Raw genomic sequence first — 7500 nt, forward strand, 5'->3', positions numbered from 1 at the left:
GTTTAGTGGTTTTTCCCCTTGTAGTCTCCAGCTAACAACTGCATAGGTGGCCTTGGTAGAAACAGAATGGCCATTTGACAATTGTGCAGACTAAATACTTCAGTCAATTATATTACATGTCCTAAGTATTGGCGGTGTAAAGGTAGGATTTTGTTAATTACTAAAAACCTTCGTGGTAATTAACAGAATTATACACACTGACAAAATCCAGTCCAATATTTGTTAGTTAACACAAGTACCATTACACTGCATTGTGCATGGAGAACAATGACCATACTCAGATTCAATACGTTTCATTTTTTTGTATTGTGTTATACAATGCCAAATTAATTCAAGGTTTTTATAAACACCATTGAATAATTACTTTCTCGCTATTTCTTCTCTATGTGGACAATTAAAAGGAAAACAAAACAGGTTTGAGAGTATTTTCTTACTGCTCTGAAAGCCAGTATCTCCAAGTATAATCTTTTGGCCTTCTCAAGGTGTTGGGTGCTATCTGCCTGTTCTAACCTTGAAGCGAAGGTTGCTACCAAGTTACATTCCTGATCTTCCAGAACTGAAGGTATCTCTATCGGGTGCTATTTTATGTGAATTAGAATATTCATAATTGTTAAGTTTTTGCCTGATCCGGAAAGACTAGGATCATAGAAGAAAGGAAAATGTGTTCTTCTAAAAATGTGAATTGCCCTTTCAAATGCAACAGGAGCATTTTCTTCATTGTGCATAAAATCATGCAACCACTCAATGTCCTTTTGAGGATCAGCGGGTTTGATGGTGCCATCTGGGCCTATAGGCAAACATAACATCTAATGTTTATTTTCATTGAATAATGAAGTTTATTTTTTTTGACAACCTTTTGGTTGTACTGGTTGAAGTATTACTTTTCAACCAAAAAGATGTCCAAGGAAAACATTTATGTAAAAGCTGACTTCACCCAGCATTATTACAGCTCATTTAATGAGAAACCTACCTCGAACAGGAGTTAAAAATTGTTGAATCTGTCTACTTGGCGTTGAGTATGCTTGACTTCTTGCATCCGTCATGAGCTGGATCACTAAAATGGCCCTGTTACTTCCCTTTGTGCGCAGTGAATTAAACTAACCATCTGTAGAGAAACCTAAAAGAGAGAAGAAGGAAAAAACAAACAAACAACAAGAATAGGACAAGCAAATCAGGACCTAAATGATACCAACTGTTATTTAAGGAAATAAACACACACCAAACCAGAAGTCTTAGTGATGATACCTTACATCATAACCAAAGAATACAGTTGCAATAAGTAACTACGGTGTAAGTCTTCATGAAAGACACCCATTTACTGTATCCGTTTAACTATCTTTATGATTTAAATTGATCATCTTTTACTTCATCCAGACATCTCACTTCATCGTCAGTTATGCTCTTGTATGGCAGTACTCTGACAGGAATGGCGTAAGGCTTTGCTGAGTGCTGCTCATTTTTCACCATGAACACAAGTAGATGGGATAGCCTACTTCTCGTCTCTCTGTGGTCACCCATTTCACATACTGTTCCAGATCTCTCCTCTGACTGGCTTATTTGCTTCGAACATTATCTCCTCTTGCTGGATTACTTAACAATCCTTGAATGACTGTAATGGAGGAAATAATGTCTTTCTACAGTTTCAGCAGTTTTTCAAAACCATCAACTTCCCAGGCCAAGGCAAAGAGGTTCTGCTCAGCAACATTATGCTGCTTTTGTTTAGCATTGTACGTCTCCTTGGCTCTTTTAAGCCTGCTCTGAAGGAATTCCTCATACAAAGTTACTTTGGTTATCTGCTGCTGAAGGTCTGACAGGATTGTTCCATTTCTTTCCTTCCATCCAATCCTCTTTTCCTTCTTACATTAATCATAAACTGCCCTGATTTGTTGAAGCTTTCCATCCCCCAAATCACAGTCTCCTGACCATTCTCCTCGCATTGACTGCCGTAAACCAATTTTCATGTCAGTGGCATCTGCCTTGATATACGACCATCGGTTGGGGTAGCACTCTTTTAGCACTCTCACGGTTTTTTTAATGCTTCCAACTGGTAATGTAAAGTAATTTTAAGAAAACGTCAACTTTCCTCAATTTTTTATTCTTTTAACCATTGTTTTTTAATAAGCACAAACCTGTCTATGTGACCTACAAGAAAATGTCTCTAAAACCAACAAATGAGTTTAAAGTCTGCAAACGTAAGAGCATAATGTAATACAGTATCGAGTTATATGACCAAAAGTCAAGTTATAAAAAGTTAACCTGAATACAGTGTAGGTCCTTGTTTTTTTTTTTTTTTTTTTTTTTGAACAAAAAAATCATTTTACCAGGCAAAGTTTCATAATATTATGAAAAGAGAGTTTACCTGAAAACATTATGTACATTTAATTCCTTATGTCACCAAAACAAGAAAGGAAGTACATACTTGGATACTCTTGTTACGACTGAAACCACCACTTGCAATGTGTCTTCGGGGTGTACGTGAGCTTGGCCCTGCTTCATTAACCTTAGCTTGTAGATCGCAAAGGTAATAATTGTAAATAATCATGTACACTGGAATTATTTCTCAGCAAATTGCATGGAGCAACGTGAAAGAGATATAATCCACAGCTAATTACAAGCACTTTCATAATAACAAAATAATGAGGGCATACTTTTTTAAATCTCACTTAATCCTATAAAACTTTTACCAAGTATTAGTTCTTTCAAGAGTAGTCTCAAACTTACCCTTTTGGAATTATTTTAATCCAGAGTTCTTGCTGTATTATTTAAATTTCTTGTTATAATGTAACTAAGTTTATTTTACTTTGTTAATCTTCAAACCTTTTATTGTAAAGTGCCTTAGAGCTTTAGGATAGGGCACTATATAAATATCTATTATTATTATTTTTATTATTATACGAAGAAAACATGTAGGATGACATTTAAAAGCCAGTTACAATCACCTTTCATCTAAAGTGCTGCGTTTGAGAGATCTCTGAGGTCTCGCCCATTGAGGTACCACATTGTGTAAAGCTGCAATGTCACTATGATCAACCTCTGATTTTTCTATATCATCTTGGTCACTCGGGCGTATCCCACTCCACAAAGTGGATACACACTGCTGTGAATCATGTGCAGACCTCCCTGCAGTAGCTGTGGTAACACCCTCACCACCCAGAATGTTTGCTGAAATGCCAGTAGCCCCACTATCATTTCCAAGCTAGACATAGAAGCCACACCAGCAACAATAACATGCCCAGACTAGCTCCAGAAACATCACCACCAGCAAGCGCATCATTGTCCTGACTTGTAACAGAAACACCATCACTAGCCATAGGTACAGCAGAATTAACAATAGTAGCCTCACCACTATTTCCCAGACTAGAAGCACAAACAACAGTGGGAGCAGAGGACACAGCTGAAAACTATCAACACCAGGAGTAACAGAAACAGACTCCAAGCTAGGGCCATCAGGGGTAGCAACAACATTAGTGCTTGAAACATCAGGAATTGTTAGCTCTCCAAAGGCACTTACTATGGCCTTAGTTATAATGTGATTGCTTTCCATTACATGATCCTTATCTTTAGTGTCCTGGTATGACCACATTGGACCCAAGAATAAGCTTGCCCAGGCATTTCCAAAGTAGCAATACATGGACTCCATTTCTTTTAATCCTCAAGTGCCTGGAGGTTACTTGTATCATTGGATGCGAAAAACTTACAGTTATAGGCAATCAACCCAAAAGGCATCTATCCACACATAAACGAGCTGATGACTTGTCATGCATTTCTGCCAAGCATTTGCAGAGGTAATAAATTGTATTTTCTTTGTTCTTTTTGAAGAGGTGCTCCACTCCTGACAGAAGTAATGGAAGTAAATTACTTGGAACAAAATGTTTCATGTCCTCAACAAAGTCCATGTCAATCAATATACGAAGGAAATAGTTGAGTAACTGCAGCCTTTGGACGGCAGTTAAATTAACAAAGTGTTTGGCGGTGTACTCTGTAATCTCTCCTGCAAGAGGAATGTCATCATCTTTTGTGTTTGATCCACAAGGTTGTTGGTCATCGAATTATTTTTTTAATTTTTATCATTATTATTATTCACAACATATTACTTACACTACTTAACAATATAATGCTTACGCTACTTACAACATTATACTTTACACTTAAACACAGACATGCACTAAACGAAACTTGTTAATTAATAAATTGTGTCACATACAATATGTATTTAACAGAAATATCATACAACCTAAAAGACGCTACATTTACTTACATTATAAAAGGTTACATGGCAGCGACATCGAAATAGCTTATGCCATTTGCCACTTCTGCATCTTGAATAGTTGCAAATTGAGGCTTTAGACGTTTTATCACCTTGGTCCAACAAGCAGATCCTGTAAAGATATAGTCATGTAGAGGTAAATCAAATATGAAACATTGGTCACAACCAAAATTGACCAATGTGCCGCTGTTTAAAGAGGAGATAATTTTATCCAATTAATAGCAGCACTTTCCAGCTGATAAAATAAGATGTACTCCAACCTAAACATGTTATCCACTGGATAGCGACTTATCCATTGGATAAAGTTACCGTCTCTCTCAACAACTGGTTCCAGAAGTTATAAGCAGTGTAGTGCTAAGATATGACTGCATTACTTTTTTTTATTCCACTATTAAAAAAATCAAAGATCAAATTCAACTTAACATGTCACACAACAACTTCATTGAGGAGGAGAGTAAGGTATCAACAAGGAAGAAGTTTAGCTAAGCCAAAAACAAAACAAAATAAACAACAAAGGGTAGGTTATACAAAATGATAGCCTTTTCTCAATGTACCTGATCTTAGAGACAGTCCACTAAATTCCGACACCGCATTGACACAGGCATCCCAAAACGATGTCCTCTTATGAGTGGGCCACTCTTTACTGTATTCCTTATTGTAGAGGGCAACATATTAATTCAAAGGAATGAGCTCTTCCTTTAACCATTCAGCACATTTTGGTGTTTCAGGTTCCTGTAATGAAAGCCGAAGTCCACATTTGAACTTATTGAGACGACTATTATTATTATTATTATTATTATTATTATTATTGTTAGACCCAAACCTGTTTATTGGTATTTCGAGGTCCTTGTGCGATTTGCAAGAGCTATATAGAACTGTACTAAAGGTAAGAACAACCTGGATAAAAGAATAACCGTATCACCCAGTTCATATCACCCAACAAAGTGGCTTACCGGGGCCTTTACCAAACACTGTCTTCCGAGATGATCCACTTCGTGTTGCCTTGGAACAAGGTTTTCCAGGATTATCCCCCAATGGACCACCATATTTCCTCTTCTCCGTTCTGTTAGACATCCCTAAGACCAATAATAGAACGGGTTGTTGAAGCAAAAGTCGCTGCAAAAAGCCAAGATTAATCTTTATGTTGCATCTTGACTAGCTCCAGTTTGCCTTAACACATGCCAAACTTGAAAGGCAGGCATATAGCAGAATAATGGTAAGAGGTGCGATGCCTTAAAAGCCGAGAGCAACTCTTCAAAAAATAGACAGTGTAATTTTTTTAATCGGAACCCAAACAACATTGCGTCAAAAAGGAAACGCATACGTCTACCTTCGCACATGGAAAGAAGCCGGCATATTGGAAATGCTTGCAAGGAACTCGAATATTGACACCAACAACCAAGTTAAAAACAATAAATTACAATCACTGGACACCCACATACCTCATTGCTTGTTGACAGTTTTCAGATACATGACAAATAAAACTGTGAGTAAAGCGTGGATATCTCTCGTGTGAAAAATTTCCAGAAAAACTCCTGTGAGAAAATCCAGCGACGTGATTGTTCGATTACTGATACCATGATGCTCTTCGGACTGTGTCCAGCCACCACTTTTAAAACCGCTTGAAAGTCTCTGCAGAAGACCAATCTCCTGTTTTTGAAATAGTCTCTAATGGAGGACCTGCCTTTGCAGGAGGCGGAAGTAGAAGCACTTCGTATGAAGTGGTAAGTAAAGTGGCACCCTATCCCTGCTAGAGGTAGAGTGTACCTTTACCATCGTGATAAGATCTGACTCGTAATGGGTTTAAAAGGCCTGACAACTGAGATAAGAAGGCGTATGGAATGCTGTCTTGTCTCAATCCTGGATCGATATTCCCGTAATGTATGCAACACGCAAATCCTGGAGTTTTGTGAATAGGCAGTAAGAAATTTTTGGGGTAAAACAAAAATTCTTTGTCAGGGCTTTGCTGTAACTTAAAAATGTTTTCCAAGTGATGTTTTTAACACGCTAAGGTCCCTAAGGACTTAAGCGAGTGAAAAATGCCGTTTTAAAAATTTGCTCATTTTTTTACCCTATCCTCCTAGACCCCCCGCCCCCTCAAATGGTATGGTATGTGTTATGATAAGTTGGTTGTCCTGTGCAAGGTATTGTAATGTGATCTTAAGGATCACGTGTGGAGTAAAAGTACTGTAATAAAGCTCTTGAAGTTGAAGCTTGTGGATGTGTATTTTCTCGTACTCATAACATGGTACCAGGATCTCTTTAAAAGAAACCTCTCTGACTCCCAACTCCGACATGGAACGTATCAAACCTCCCTCAGAATTGGATATTGATAGTCTCAATCTCGCAGATGTGTGGAAGGAATGGAAGGAAGCGTGGGAATTGTATCGGATATCGAGTGGCCTTCACGAAAAGGACGATGCCATACAGATAGCAACTATCCAAAGTATTCTCGGGATCAAAGCAAGACGGGTGCTCAAAACCCTACCAAACATTCCCGTAAATATCACGGAAAGGACTGTTGCAGGTATTTTAACGGCGCTTGAAACGTATTGTGTTCCTCGTAAGAACACAACCTACGAACGATACGTCTTCAGAATGACCATTCAAGAAGATCGCTCGTTTGACATATTTGTTACAGATCTCAGAAGAAAAGCTGAATACTGCGATTTCGGGGCGATTAAGGATTCTCTGATACGAGATCAGATTGTGGTGGGCATAAATGATCCCAAACTACGAGAGCGGCTGCTACGCGAGACGGATTTGACACTCGAGAAAGCCATGAAATTATGCAGAATTACGGAACAATCTCAGGAACACTCGAAAATCTTCATCTCACCAGCCACTCAGACGGGTAACATCGACGCTGTAAGGAAGACAGAGCCACCGGCGGACACAACAAAATCTAAAAACGAAGACTCGCGTAGAATAATGAAATGCAAATTCTGTGCAGCGTCTCATGACAGGGGAAATTGTCCGGCCTATGGAGCCACGTGTCACAACTGCAATGGAAGAAATCACTATGCTCGGTGCTGCTTCAAATCGAAGAATGGCACGGAAGAAAGAAGAGTTCGTCACGTGGAAGTAGAGGAGAAGGGAAACAATGAACTGTTGGAGGGTCTGTACATCGAGGAAATTCAAGGTAGTACTAGAAGGAACATTCAGTCAGATCTACTTGTTAATGACATTCCCGTAAGTTTTAAACTTGACACAGGTGCAGAATGTAATGTAAT

Source organism: Pavona decussata, unplaced genomic scaffold (assembly GCF_977016875.1).
Source record: "Pavona decussata unplaced genomic scaffold, jaPavDecu1.1 SCAFFOLD_11, whole genome shotgun sequence".
In the NCBI taxonomy this organism is placed as follows: domain Eukaryota; kingdom Metazoa; phylum Cnidaria; class Anthozoa; order Scleractinia; family Agariciidae; genus Pavona; species Pavona decussata.